At 42.8% G+C, this 15823-nt stretch overlaps 1 protein-coding gene across 12 annotated transcripts in view; it reads left to right on the top strand.

The window, feature by feature from the left end:
* Positions 1 to 15823, top strand: part of Fam110b (family with sequence similarity 110 member B) — a 120831-nt gene that overhangs the window by 48081 nt on the left and 56927 nt on the right. For 4 of the 12 annotated variants that reach the window (XM_040741478.1, XM_040741483.1, XM_040741482.1 and 1 more), the window contains exon 1: positions 12388 to 12596. The exons of 4 other annotated variants lie outside the window; for them this stretch is intronic. The gene's annotated coding sequence lies outside the window, so the exon portion shown is untranslated. Of the gene's footprint in view, positions 1 to 12387; positions 12597 to 15583; positions 15817 to 15823 lie in introns of those variants that run through there. 4 more of the 12 variants (XM_040741480.1, XM_040741488.1, XM_040741489.1 and 1 more) reach the window with 2 other exon arrangements.

Raw genomic sequence — 15823 nt, 5'->3', positions numbered from 1 at the left:
TCGTGGTAAGGCATTCTAAAGAGAGTGGTGGGCAACATTCTAAGGGGCCCTTGTTTTGGGTAATTGGGCCAGTTCATTGTGGTGGCGATGTGTATGTGAGGGACTGTTCCTCATATAAAGATTATGTTGTAATCATTTATTTCTTATGCTTGTGAGCATGCCTCCTTTTGTGCCATTTGGGAAAGACATGCCCTGTTTTTCCTCTGCTCTCTTTATTAGTTTGTGTGGTTTTCAAACCATGGTATTTCAGGTGCCCTGCTGTGGTCTAGTGAATTGGGCTCTTATATGATAGGCCTGGATTTGTTATTTTCAGTGTGCACTGGGCCTGTTGAAAGTTGATCCCGGGCAGATGAGCCATCCTTCTGCAAGTGGAACCCTTTCTGTAGCCTTCTTGAGTCACATGCAGACATGCACTGTCTCCAGCTGTGATCCAGGTTATCACCTGCTCAGATGCCTTGTGTGGGAAAAGATGCACACTATGAATCTCTTGATGTATGGCCAAAGTTAACAGCGGCCAGAGACTTCCTGCCTCCAATGTACACGTGAAGGCAAACAGTTGCTCAGTTATGTTTATTCTCTGAACTTTCAGTTTCAGTCTTTACCCCAGCTCAGTTCAACATAATGTCTTAGTGTCATCTAGATTAGTGTTTCGCAAGCTATGGCCCTAGGAACAAATTCAGTCTTTTGTTACACAGGCAAAATTTTATTGACACGTGTATATGACCATCCACCTAGGCCTTGAATGGAATTGTTTTCATACTATAATGACGTGAAAAATATTTACTATGTGGTTGTTTATGGAAAGTGGTCTAACCTTGGCCTATAACATACTTTTTAAAAGCTAAAACTGTTAGTTATAAAATAACTTTGGAATAACTCATATTTTAGCTTTTAAAACTCCCATGATGCAATCTAAAATAATACTTCAGTGTTACTTTAATTTCTATCACCTTTTCAATTTCTGCAGATTAAAAATTTTAAAGTGGTAGAAAAACCTAAAAAAGAAAACATTAGGTAAGATTAAGGATACACTGATATTTTGTTGGGTCTGATAGAGCAGGTTTGAATCCCACCTACTGGGAGGGTGGACACAGAAGAAATGCAAAGTAAGAGAAACTTGGACTACAGAATGATTTCAAGGATAGCCTAGGCAACTTAATGGAATCTTGTCTCAAATAGGTAAGGAGCATGTTGGGGATATAATTTAGATGTAGGGTGCTTGCCTAACCATGCAAATGGACTTAGGTTTAATAACCACTATCTCAGAAAAGTTTCAAAAGTTAGACATCAGCTCACAGAACTTGATAACATTTAAAACTAAAATCCTCTTGGGGTTGTATTTGATTTATAAAGTCTCTTGTATGAATTGTCCAAGGTGATATGTTCATGCCCTAAAGTGAAGGTTGGATTGGCTTTGACTAAAATCATGATTGCTTATTTTTCTCTGTGTCCTCTGTGTGTGTGTTCATGTGTGTGCGTGTGTGTGTATCTGTCTGTCTGTGTATGTGTTGTATGTACAAGTTTTATGTTTGCGTCTGTGGAATTCTCCACATTCATTCCTGTAAACTAGCTAGTTTTCAGATCCCTGTAGTTTCGAACTGACATGATCCTTTGTTGTCAGGTCATGTTCCAATGTGCTCTTTTCAGATCTCCTCTCATGCAGCCCCTGTTCCATCCCGTCCCCACTGTCGTTGACACACAGTGTGGACCCTGGACTCTGTGACTGTTGCATCTCTCTCTCGCCCTGTAAACATCCTGTGTCTTAAGGAGCTTCCTTCCAAGATGAATAGCTTAATCTTGAAGGAACCTACTACAGAGAAGACACCTGCAGCATCTCAGCAATTTCTCGTGCCCCTTGACATGGAGCAGGAAGCCGTGATTTCCCTTGTCTGACAGCAAAAGACAGAGATCTACCTTTAAATATGTGGAAAGGAAGGCACAGAGCAAGCCATCTCTGGGGTAGCTCCTTTTGTTGAGGGTGGTGTCTTTGAGCATCGTCTTTTATATCTGATTCCTAGGCATTGCCTTTTGACATTAGTTTTCCACCGTGTGCACATACCACCATGTGTGTAGCTGTGCTCCTATTAGTGCTGTTCTGATTGCTTTCTCTTGAGCATTTGCAGAAAGCGACTGTAAATATTGCTGAATGAGTCTTTGTGTGATATATGTTTTCATGTGTGTTTAATAACCGTGAGGGTGATTTTCAGGTTGGGTCTGTCTCAGGTGGCCATTTCTGGGGTGAAGTAGGGGTCAGAGTTTATTGTCTCTCCAAATGGGTATCCAGATGTTCTCTTGCTGTGTATTGAAAATGCCTTTGAATTGTCTGCATGTGTCTTTTGGAATCAATTGCACACGTACTGCTGAATGTCCAGATTCTTGTCTCGTCTTCTTAGCACTGCATTGCAGTGCCTTTATGTGGCAGCTTGGTTATCCTCCTCAGGTAGGAGGATCCTTTCTTATCAGTGTGGACTCCTGTACCACCCACCTAGGCTCCTCCTAGTGGCTCACAGAGCCACATGGCACCCATCACTAACACATGCTTCTGACATTGAATTTTGCAGGTGCAGTATGTGTTTTGCACTTGAATGACTTCAGTTTGTTCAGTTATGAAAAAAATGGTGCAGTGCATTCCATTTCACTTGGATTTAGGTCAGAGTTGTACTGAAAGGAAAAGTGTGTGAAGGCATGAGTAAACACAGATTACAGAGCAGCCCACAATAGTAAATCAAATGGGATGATACAGTAGATGAATTTATGGAAATTCTAGCTAATTTAAGAATGCTAAAATCAACCAGTATTATCAACATTATTTTAGTGTTGCTTTCCTTGGTTAGGAGTTGAGAATTCTTTTCCTGTAAAATACATCCTCCCAAAAGGTACAGAGTGTACAACATATTTTGGGAGAGCATAAATGAGTTTACAGTAAGAACAAGGAGAAATTATGTGTAATGACTGCTGAAATGAGGACATTTTAAAGAAAACGACAATTGCAAATCAAAATAAGATTTCTTTCTCTGTCCCTCACCATAAAAGGAGACTTGTGAGAACACAGGCTCTGTGATGTCAGGTATAGGTCTGTGAGAACACAGGCTCTGTGATGTCAGGTATAGGTCTGTGAGAACACAGGCTCTGATGTCAGGTATAGGTCTGTGGGAACACAGGCTCTGTGATGTCAGGTATAGGTCTGTGAGAACACAGGCTCTGATGTCAGGTACAGGTCTGTGAGAACACAGGCTCTGATGTCAGGTACAGGTCTATGAGGACACAGGCTCTGTGATGTCAGGTATAGGTCTGTGAGAACAGGCTCTGATGTCAGGCATAGGTCTGTGAGAACACAGCCTCTGTGATGTCAGGCTTCCAAGTGTAAGACCCGAAGCACCCATTCTATGGACCCAGACCACATTCATTTGCTCTGCTGGAGGAGCAAGGCCCTTAATCTCTTACCTCCCCAGGAGCAGTCAGAATCCTCTCTGATGGGTCTGACCACTGAAGATACAGTGAAATGAACCATTGTTCCTGTTTAGATCTGTAATGCTTCTACAGGCACCTGTCTTAAGATTTTGTTCCTACTTCAGTGCTACTAGACAGTAGCTGAAGCCTGAAAGAGGCATAGTGGGAGAGCTTAGGCCCTTTGATGGCATGCTGCAAAGGGAAAACTGGGATCCCAGCTTTCCCCTTCGCTGTGACGTGAACAGTCCTCCAGTGCTTTGCACCCTGTCAAGGTGTCATGTGTTACCATAAGACCCAAGCCATAGGAATAGTCATGGGTTGAAACCCTGAACCTGTAAGCTAAGTTAACCCTCACCTACTAAGTTGATTTATCTGCGATATTTGTTACAGAAACTCAAAACTAACACAATCAGTGTCCCCAATCTACTGTCCTCAGTATGGGGGACACCAGATACCTTCTTTGTACGGTCACTCATAGACTTATATCACATGGCCTCTATTTGTAAAAACAGAAGTAAACTTGAAGTTCCTGTTTACCCATTTGGAGAGGATATACAATATTTCTTATATATAACATGTGGGGTATTGTTAGGCTATGACATGGACAGTTCTTGTTACTGCCCTCTCTACCCCTGAGTCACTTTTCTGTTGTTCTAGGTACTTGGCCACTTGCCCGCTAAATAATTTTTCTGGGAGGTTAATTTGAAGCCTGTATGTGATTAGTATAGTGTCGCTTTTGTGAGCTTGAGTGAGACTCTCTTCAATGTAAGGGGAATGGAAAAGCCTCACCTCCGAGGGGACTTCTCTGCAGTGGAATTAACAGCTCTCTGAATGGGGTACTGGCTAGTCATTTGAGAGGGCTGTAATCAAATACTTTGCATTCACTTGCAATGTGGCTTTGCATATAAAGTAAAAGAGAAGCCCAAGAATGTTTATTTTATAAGGTGACATAGTGTCCTTCAAGTCACTTGTTTCAAAGCTAGTATAACACACACACAGACAAACAGACACACAAACACACGAGAAAAGTAACACAGCAAAATTCATCTTTGCCATGGGCTTATTCTTCTGGAGATTCTGCGCTTAGAAAAGGTGCCTACCTATGCAGGGACAATTCACAGCTCAAATGATATCACCAGAGACACACCGATTATCCCAACAATGTTTGAAGGAATTGCCCTTTTATTATGTCTATAATGTATATATTGTTAACGTAAGAGAGATCCTTAAAGACATGACACAAATTTTCTTCTTTATTTAGAAACTGTTCTCTGGTTTATACTTTCAAAAGATTACCTCTTTTTATATAACTTCATCTTTCTTGAAGGACACAATATTTTCCTTGTTCACATTACTGAGTGATGAGTGCTGTAGAAGACCAAGAGTCCTGAAATGAAAAAGGTACTGTAATTATTGCTGCCGCTTTTTAACAGGATTATGTAACCAATACAATTATTTCCTTGCTAGACAGGAACTTGGAACAGGACATTTTGGCTTAATAGGTAATTAAACACTTAGCCATTGTACTGACTAGTTTTTGTTTATTTGTTTTATTGTTGTTGTTGGGGTTGGTTTTTTTTTTTTTTTTTGGTGTTTATTTGTCTGATTATTTGAGGCAGGATTTCCCTGTGTAACTTTGGAGCCTGTCCTGGAACTAGATCTTGTAAACCAAGTTGGTCTTGAAGTCACAGAAATCCACCTGACTCTTCTCCCAAGTGCTGGGATTAAAAGTGTACGCCGCCACAGCCTGGCCTGGTTAGTTTTATGTTAACTTGACACACACTAGAGGCATCTAAGAGGAGGGAACCTCTGTGGAGAAAATGCCTCCATGGGATCAGGCGTTAGGGCATTTTCTTAATTGGTAATTGATGTGGTAGGGCCCAGCCCATTTTGGGTGGTGCCATCCCTGAGCTTGTAGTCCTGGGTTCTATAAGAAAGCAGGCTGAGCAAGCCATGATGAGAAAGCCAGTTAGCTGTACCCCTCCATGGTCTTCACATCAGCTCCTACCGGGTTCCTGCCCTGTGTGAATTCTCGCCCTTACTACTTTTGGTGATGAGTTGTTATATGGAACTGTGAGAGAAATCAAGCCTTTCCTCCCATAGTTGTTCTTGGCCATGGCGTTTCATCACAGCAGTAGTAATGCTAACTAAGATGACCATATAGATGGAATACAGCTCAATTTGATTAAAGGCAAATTTCTGTTAAGGAAGTCCCATTTTCTCATTATTTCTTTTGTAGAATTCAAAGAAAAAGACTCATAGGAACCATGAAATTAACCATAAAGCATGCACAAATGAAATAGCTTTATGCTCTTTGAGACATGGAGAACTATTATCTGCTAATGTTACCGAACTGTGACTCACACAGTTTTTAACACTGTGCAAGTAAAAATGTAGTCAGTATAAGCTAACACAGTAAGGCCATTGGCTTTCTTTCCATCATTCTCCATTCAATTCCCAGGCCAGGAGTAATAAGCCATAGAGCCCCAGAGGCTCACCAAGGTTCCTGTCCACCTTGACTCATGCCAATGTTTAGCTTTATGTACAAATAAAATCTTTTCCATTTCCCTTGTTGGATTCTTCTGACACTTAATGTGGGCTATATGATCCAAGTGTGGGCATATGTCTATAGGTAAAAGGAGGGGGTGTGTGGAAAGCTAAGGGATGAAATAGCTGAGTCATATGTAGCAGTGAGGACTGTACCAGAGCTAGTAGGCCATTGTGAGCTAAGCATTAGCATCTGGTTCCCAGCCTACTTGTTGGACTGATAGCTGGGAATGGTTAGCCCATCAAGTCCTGTTCCTAAAGTCGTCCTTGCAAATTGTTTAGAAGAGCCACCCTCCACTTGTAGACTGGTGGTGGGCCAGATCAGAACAACAAGGCAAGCCTCGTCACCAGCCTGATGTGGCACAGGGGCTACTAATCAGAACCCGCCACGTAGGGCAGTGGTACAGTGCTGTGCTAGACCTCAGGCTTAGCCTGCAGAAGGGCCTGTGTTTGTTCTTTCTCAAAGCTGCCTTCGATAGCTTTATTGCTCTATTGATTCTAAATGGGGGGATACCATTTTATAAACCATTTATGCTTAATGTTCTTAATAACATACTATAAAATGAAGCAATTCAGACACATCCATCATTTCTACTACATAGACATGAGAGCAACTCACAGGCTGAATTTTGCTAGACCTTTATGAATACATTCACTGTGGCAGTTTAAAGAAAATAGCCCCCAAAGGAAGTGGCATTATTAAGAAGAGGTCTAGCCATGTTGAAGGAAGTGTGTCATTGTGGGGCGGGCTTTGAAGTCTCTTTCAAGCTTTATTCAGTGTGACAGTCAGTCAACTTCCTGTTGCCTCTGAGTCAAGATGTAGCACTCTCAGCTCCAGCACCACATCTGCCTGCACACCACTGTGCTCTCTGCCATGATGATCATGGACTGAACCTCTGACACTGAACCTCTGACCCTCCCCTCCAATTAAATGTTACTTTGGAAGAGTTGCCTTGGTCATGGTATCTCTTGCCAGCAATAAAAACCCTAAGAAATTCATAGAGATGCATGTACATGTTAGAATGTTGGTAAAAACTTTGTCCTAGTGAAGAGGGGGTAGAAAAAATGTAAGCTGGATGGCAGGGCTGTGAAATGTGTAGCCACTGCACTCATGAACATGTGGTTACCTGCACAGTGCCTATACATGAGCGGGGCCTCCAGTGTTCAGTCATGGGTGAAGGAAGTGGTTGTGTGTCCCTACTCCCTACCCAAGATGTTAACAGCCTGACAGCTGCTGTGGGAGAGGGAGTCATCTTCAGTGGTATAGCCATTGGTGAGTCACAACATCCTATAGAGGGACTTCGTTTCCACCAATAGTTTCAGAGTCTTAGGGTGTAGCTTCGGTGTTTAGATGTGATCCGTTATAAGGAAAGCAGCTCTCTCTCTCCCTCTCCCTCCCTCCCTCCCTCCCTCTCCCTCCCTCCCCCCCCCTCTCTCCCTCTCTCCCTTCCTCCCTCCATCCCTCCCTCTCCCCTCTCCCTCTTCCTCTCCCTCTGTCCTTCTCCTCTCTTTCATGGGCTAAGACCTGACCATCATCTTGCATCGCAGCATCATGGGCTTCCAAGAGCAGAAGATGGCTGTGGTGCTTTACCTTTCAGTGTGAGTGTTCACCCCTCCTCTTTCTTATAAGGGATCATGTACTCATGTCCCCACACCCTAAGACTCTGAAACTGAAACAAGTTCCCACTACAGGCTCCAGTGGATAGGTGCACATCCATGCCCATGACAGGGCTGGGGTTTAACTAAAAAAAGCATGTGCTTTGGAACTTCTAATTCTTTACAGCATAGTAGTTTTGCTGAGGGGCTGGGAGAAAGATATTTACATTATATACTTCTAGACAGATTATTTTTCTAGTAATATTTTATCAATTCCCATGGATGTTTTCATTTGGTCATCAGCCAGAAGTTAAGCAACTTGCAAAGTTAGTAATAGAAAAGAAGTTGGGGAGATACACAATGGTACTAGTGTAGTCTAGCAGTACAATGTCTCCTAAAGCACTATAATTTGGAAGTTCTTCTTATGGCCCTTTTCAGATAGTGATCTTTTGGCTTTTACATTCCCTAAAGCTTTTGGGAAGTCCTCATATGAATAACAAATGGTGTTGTGTCACTATAGACTTGTTTTGATTGAAGTCTCATCTTTCAAACACCCTATATGAATATGTGGGTATGCAGGACCAGAAAGCTCTAATGAAGTACCCTTTAAGGGAGCAGTGTGCATTACTCATGCCTCAACAGTGAATAAAACATTCAGAGATGCAATAAAAATGGGTTGGTGCTGATACTTCACAGGGCTAAAATCAGAGGAGCCTTCATGGCCTTACACTTCAAACCCACATAAATTTGTGTTTTGTTTGTTTGTTTAATTGATTCATTTTTGAAACAGAATTTTGCTCTGTGTCTGAGACTGACCTTGATCTGTCTTTGTTGTCCATGATGGCTGCAAACTTGCAATAGCTTGCCTCTGCCTCCCAAATGCTAGGATTACAGTGTGTACACACTGCTTAGCCATTTGCCCATCTAGAAATTTCTCAAGGTCACTATAGTAGTGGCCATGTCCTAGAAACTTTTTGACACACAGAGGTTAGTGAAGATGCTCTGAACATCCAAAGCATTCTGTGCCTTAAGGACAGAGTGACAATGTATGACACCCACAGCCTTTTATGGCATGTTGTAAATACTAGTGTTTTAAAAAATAACTATAATGCCTTGTTACTAGATTATTACAAATAAATATGAGGATTCTGTGGTAGACGATCTAGTACTATATGATTATTGTGTCTGTGTGTGGAGCACTTGCCCAGCATACTGGAAGCGGCCCTAGAGTAAATCCATGGTTCCTCTCCTAAGGAATAAATGTATTAGTGAAGAGAGGGACCATGTGGGAACAACCAGGATCTGGAGTCAGAGCACAGTACATAACCACCTTGAGCCCATGTTCTGCTTTCTGCAATGGAAGTGATAAGGAAAATACTCAGCTGGCATTATTTGCGGAAGTGTCCTAGTTGGGGAGAACGAGAACCTTCCAAATCAACATGAACCGAGAACCCTGGCTTTTAATCAAATGTGTTCTTAGAGTGTAAGTCCTGACATTTTTCCAAGGGTTGAAAACTAACAGAATTGTCTGTAAAGTCTTGAAACACAAGCCACTTGCTTTCTAGTCCTCATTCTCCAAGTTTGTAGAACCAAAACAGAACTTGAGGAAAGTCGTGCAACTGGGTGAGCCTGGGACTCCATGTTGACTGCTGCCCCTCATCAAGGCAACAGTGGGAGTTATGCCATCTCCGACTCTGTGCCACGTGGGGAACACAGTGATCTGTGCTAGAGGATTGCCGTAGTCAGGGTTTCTGTTGCTGTACTAAAACTCCATGACCAAAGCAACTTGGGGGGGGGGGAGGGTTAATTCGCCTTACTTTCTTTACTTATCTTGGGCCACAGTCCACCTAGGGAAGCCAAGGCAGGATAGGGAGGCAGGAGCTGAAGGAGGAGCTGCTGCGGAGATCACTGCTTACTGGCTTGCTCTTCATGGCTTCCTCGTCCTGCTTGGCCACCACCTGCCCAGGAGTGGCACCATCTACAATAGGCAGGGCCCTCCCGAATAAAACACTAACTAAGAAAATACTCCACAAACTTCCCTACAGGCCAGTCTTATGGATGCATTCTTTTCAATTGTGGCTCCCTCTTTTCAGTTAACTCTAGCTTGTGTCAAGTCCATGAAGCAGACAACATCAAAAACAGGACACGGATCATGGGAGTCTTAGGCAGGGAAGATCTACAAGAGTGAATCAAGCTATCGTCCATACTTCCTGAGGGCTTGAGTCACTCTGTTTTGGTTGTCTTTCTGCTGCATGCTGCAAGCTCTGCAGCCTCCCACTGCCTTCAGGACTCCTCAAGTTGTCACCACATGGCAGCAGAGATTTGGTCCCCAGTACTGGCTGGCCTCTTCACCTGCTCAGGTTCTTTCAGACTCCTGACCACACTGCAGTTTACTGGGTCCTACTGCTCACTCATCCATTAGTCACTCAAAGACCATCTCCCTCATCCATGGGGTGGAAATTCTGTTAGAATCTGAATCTTGTAGTATTGGTGCTTGGAAGTAATCCCAGTGAGTGAATGTTGTTGCGAAATGGAGGATGAGTTGACTCAAATTCACAGACAAGTGCTTATTCCCCTCTCGTTCGTGTGTGTGTGTGTGTGTGTGTGTGTGTGTGTGTGTGTGTGTGTGTGTGTGTAGATTATAGATTACCCCAGCTCCCCTCACAGAGTGTCCATATGAAAGAATACTGTTGAATTGTTGGTCTGATTCAAACAAATATCCATTCTGAATGTGTTGGAGGTTAAGATCCACGAAAGGACAGTTGTTTCCTTTTCTTGGAACTGTTTAAAGTCTTCAGCAAATAAGCATGCAACAAATATATAATCAAACAACTCTTTAGTGCCTATTTTGAGTGGGCAGTCTGTTCACTGAAGAGGAAGGCAGAAGCTGTTAGATGTTTCCTAGATAGATGCATACAAGTGCTACTAGTCTGTATCCTACAGCCTGTGAGGAGCTGTGCTTGAATCCAGGGCACCGACCCGTCTCCCTCTGGAGTTTTCCCAGTGATGGCTGTGGTGGAGTTTGCCCAGTGATGGCTGCGGTGGCCTCTGACCATTTCTCATGGGGGTGCCTCCCACAGCAGCCACTTTCTTTGGCACACTTCTCTCCATCCTGTAGTTCCAGCTTGTGGATGTCAGCATTCCTGGCTGAGTCTCACTCATGAGTGAATGTGTAGAACCTGAGTTTCTGTGCATGGGTCAAGAGTCATGTGTTCTTGGTCAGTATTTGTTTACTGTTGCTCTCAACAGTTTCTCAAGAATATCTGAGCAAATTGCAACCTGTGGACCAAGACAGGTTTTTGTAACAGTTTTCGCTAAAAATCAAAAGAATGAAATGTGTAGCAGTAAGAGATTTTCACTGCATTCTTGGAGTAGAACGTGGCTTTGTAGAACATACTGTTGTCCAGGAATTAAAGGTGAGCAGACCTGCTTATCTGTCAGGAACCTGTCTAGAAGAAGGAAAATCATGTTCAGGAAAACACAGGTGGGCGGGTCTTAGGGCTAACACTGCATTTGCTGAGTTCTTTCTTCTTCATGTAAATTTGTCTTCTGAAGTTCAGTTTCTCATTACAAACCCAAATACTTCTGCATTGTATGTCGTATAATCTGTACTGTAAAACATTACTGAAATCCAGCTATGTTAATAATTTCCTCAAAATTCCCTTTTAGTTCCATTCATACACAACCAGGAGTGTTCCATATCCACACAAGAGTAGTGGAATGATTTCTAACTCCAGTGAGTACCTGTGAGAGCTCTGTGTGGTCAGTCAGGCCTGCCTTAGCATCATTGCCATTGATTGCTGGACAGTAGTAAAGACTTTAGAGGCTTGATACAGGGAAGGGAGGGAGGAATGGGGGGAAAGGCAGGCAGACCAAATAGATCCATAAAAGGATTGTTTTATTTTAACCTCATGTGGTGCTAAGTGCTTAGAATTCATTGTTAATAATCTTTGGAGTTGATTCCTTGTATTGTGTCTCAAACACAGAGACATCTACATACTTGCCAAAGATCATACAGCTTGCAAATGGAAGATGTAGAACTTAAGCCCAGGGAGCCTGCTGGTGTGTTACAGGGCATGCTTTTCGCCTTGTGTCAGGCTGGCTCTCATAGGACTTGGATCCAAGGAAATTGTGTGATGGGCAAGAGCATCTAGTTTGTTTGTTTGTTTGTTTTTACAGTGACTTAAGATCACTTTTTCTCTTTGAACTATGGATTATTCATCATTATAGTCAAGATGATGATCTTTGACACCTTGATTGACATTTTTCCACCATGGATGGAAATTTGCATGGCATTTTATATATATTGAGGAGAAATTGATTAATGCTTTTGACAATTAGTGGCAAATTACTAATCACGGTAAATAAAGGGAGACGTGGAATTTCTAGCTCTCTCACTAATATTTCTGTGCCTCCAAATTGATAACTGTTCTTCAGTGCTGGGGTCTAAGTATAAGTCAGTAGATAGCTCTACGCATTGATCTAAACACGTTGTTTCTCTAGATTGGGGGGAAATAAAAATGCACTTTAAAAATCACTTATGGTTTAGGAGGTGATACATTAATCCTTAAAAATGACAGAAAATCAAGATGATTGTGTCTGTGGGGTTTAATTCATTAAAATTTAATTTGTTCCCTTGCCTTGCTCCAGTAGCTCCTGTGCTAGCAAACTAGCTATAATTAGATTAGCAGCCTGCTCAGTGCTGGTGACAGCCTGTGCCTCAGAGAGCATGTGCTGGACTGTGCATGTGCCTCATCCTCATTGGCTGGCATTGCTGCTCACCCGTTCAATAGGTTTCCACAGTAATCTTTATGCTGCATTAGAGATGTAGATACAGAGGCACTGAGCTGTGTTCTTGCAGAACATCGGCAAGGTTCTTGGTGGGTTATATTAAAGAAGGAGTACGACCCGGCAGAGCAAGTGTTCTTTGTTGCAAAGACTCGGTGGATAAGGACCTTGAAGCTAGCTGCAGGGGGAGGTCAGTGAAGGAGTCTCAGTTCACGGTAATTACTTGAGTCTTTCTCTCTTATGAGAAACACAATCATGCATGAAATGAAGCGTGCTCATAGTGTCATCTGTCTCGATTGCTCTTGCTTTGTTGACGCTGTGTGTACCCCTGTGTTCTGTCCAGACGCACAGCCTCGCAGACTGCTTGCCTGGTAAACAGCCCCTCTGTGCTGGAAGCAGCATTGTTTTCACCTGAATGCAAGGGTGTGCGTGTGCTTGGGAGTGTTCTTATTGGTTCTCGTCTGTTTGGGAAGCCAGTGTTGCTTCCAGCCAGGTGTCTTTGTTAGTGCGTGTCTGGACTGTTGCCTTCACCACGAGTCCTGACTCCTGAATAATTAAAAATTAAAGAGAATTTAGAGGATTATACTTAAAATTAGCAGAAGGCAGTAGGCTCCTGATTTGTTGTCTGACTCTTGGCTGGAGAAGTAATGTGCTATTGTTTCTCCACAGATGTGTGCAGCCTTCATTTTGGATAGCTTTCTTTGTCTTACCTTTTGTAGTTGTAAGGAAGCTTCTCTAGTACAGGGTTGGTTAGCACATCCCATTCTGGGAGCTAGGCACATAAAGGTGTTTGTCAGGCATGCCTGAGGAAGTACTGACTCGCAGCAGCTTTGTTTAAAAGATGCCACTTTTGCAGTTGAATTGTCACAGTAGGGAGATGGGTGCTCACCACTCTGGTTGCTGCCCAATGTGTTTCTGCAAAGATTGCATGCTTTGTTTTCCAGACAAGGCAGTAAAGAATCCTAAATTCTGTAATGGAGGTAGCCTACTATGAAGGACAAAAGAGTTAGCAAGAACAAGGCTCCAAAAATCCTCGAAACCAGTGGCCCTGTGGTGGGTCTAGAGCCCCTGCTTCCATTGGAGTCCTTAAACTTGGAAACTGATGTCCTTCCATAACAGACCGCAGACTCTACAGAAACTTGTCCTGAGTCACCAGTCACAGGGCTGGCCAGCTGCCACCATGCGTATGCTATCGGCAGAGAGTCGGGCAGGTTCTGACGGCTGTCAGGGATTGTTTCCTGCTCCTGAAAAGCCAAGGTTGCAATTTATACAGTCTGTACAAGTAACTCACCCAGATCTGTGTCCTGCTTCAAGCCTGTAGTCCTCGGCAGGGGAACACTTTGGGTTCCTAATTACACCTCACCACATGCCCTCACTCCCAGATCTGTTTGAAAGAGTAAATTATTCAGTGTCAGCATTTAGGTTAGCAGTTCTAAGAGGAAAGTAGGAGCATTGTAGAAGTTAGGTGGATGGTACTGGAGTGATAGAGTTTGATGGCCTTTAAGCAGTGCTATACTGTGTCTCTGTGCCTTGAGGCAGTGAGGGCAATGTTTCCAGCCTTGAGAAACTCTGGGTGGTAAAATGAATGCACAGCCATTCTATTCATGACAACCCTAGTGCAAACCCCATCAATCTCATGTGGGCATTGCCCACCCTGGTGCACCCCGACTAGTTCAGAGAGGGCTTCTTTAGGCAGGAGGGCTTGGCTTTTCTTTAGAGGTCCGGATATCCCTTCTGCCTCATCATTCTTGCTCTGACATTCCCCTATTGCAGACATAGACAGAACCTTACTGCCTTTTAAAACTTAGGCTTGGCCACTCATCTGAGGAGGGAAATAATATTCTCATTTATAAATCTTTGTATATGTGCAACTATTGTTTATTTACAGGGTTGGGATTGTATGGTCTAGCCCTGAGCTATATCACCCTTCCTTACAAGCTCTTAGTCTCCTGGAATACTCCGTACCTTTCAAAGGAGGTGGCCTTAAAAATAGATTGCTGTTGTCTTTTATTTATTTACCGCCAAAGCAGTCTCAGCCTGTAAAACTGCACAGGGCACCTTCTGAAAGCTGCACCCAAGTGCTGTCTGCTACCGGAAAAGCTAGAAAGTGGTGTCTGTTCTCAGAGGCTGAGGCTGGCTCTTCAGGAATCACATCTTAAGGAACTTCTTACATCCTTAAGTATGATGTGTGCATTGTACATTGCAGAGACATCCTGGTTGCCTACTGATGGCCAATGATGCCAGTTAACATATACTGAAAGGCTATGTTAATAGCAGAACTAAAAGAACTTCATGTTTTTGCAGAGTAACCCAACATGCACTTTTATCTTCAACTTTATCACTCAACTTTTTTTTTCTTAATAAATTAGGGGGAAATCTATCCCTGAGAAAAGAAAACAAAAATGGATTTTTTAGACACATTAAAATTCTGTTCATTCTCCTTCTAATTGTATAGCTCATTGAAAGAAAAGTAATAATTCTGACAAATCAAAAATAAGTTTATTAGTGTGAATATGAAATATAATATTTTAAGAATTAAAGCACCTGGGCAGTGGTGGCTTACACCTTTAATCCCAGCACTTGAGAGGCAGAGGCAGGTGGATCTCAGTGAGGTTGAGGCCAGTCAGGTATACAAAGAGAGTTCCAGGACAGGTAGGCTGTTACACAGAGAAACCAGTCTCAAAAAAATCAAAACAAAGAACAAACATTTTCAGGGGGCTGGGTTGGGGACATAGCTCAGGTGATAGAGTGCTTGGCTATTATGCAAGAAACCCTGAGTCCAATTAGTAGTATCTCAAAACCAAAAATAGATAAAACACTTTGTTTCTCTTCTAGAGGCTTACAATGATACATGTAGCAACCACTTTGAATGTAGAAAAGCAAAGAATACAGTAGGCTTCAAAACAGGTTCTGAAAAACAGGGCTCAACAGGTTCTGAAAAAAAAATAATTGTCAAAATAGAGCAATGGAAAGTGTAAGCTGCTGGACACAGGACTTCAAGGGCAGGGCTGTCTGTATGACTGGTCCCTTGAGTACCTGTGATTCCAAAAGAATAGGGAGAGATGTCATATGCAGATGGTGATTATTTCAGGGTTGACTCTTTTGAAGTTCACTGGATCTGAAAAAAAATTAAATAGATTTATTTTACTCTGTGGTGTTTACCATGAGGTAGATTCTGTTAACTGTTTTTTTTTTTTTTTAGAAAAGGATGAAAAGCCTAGTCTTTCCTGCAGGGAGTGTTTTCTGAAGAACAGGCCTTAAATAACTACTAGTTGGAGTGTGGGAGCAGACTTGTGCTTCCTTTGTTGATGCCAGTGTGAGGGACCAGGTCCTCAGGATAAAGGCAAGAGGGACTTGCAGCCAGGAGAGATACAGCTTGCCCAGGCTTCCTAGTGTTCTCCTCTCTACAATACACGTGCTACTCATGCCATGAAGGTATGCG

Source organism: Mesocricetus auratus, unplaced genomic scaffold (assembly GCF_017639785.1).
Source record: "Mesocricetus auratus isolate SY011 unplaced genomic scaffold, BCM_Maur_2.0 Super-Scaffold_6730, whole genome shotgun sequence".
Lineage (NCBI taxonomy): Eukaryota > Metazoa > Chordata > Mammalia > Rodentia > Cricetidae > Mesocricetus > Mesocricetus auratus.
Note: the sequence above shows the minus strand (reverse complement) of the source record. Positions and strands in the feature narration are given on the sequence as shown.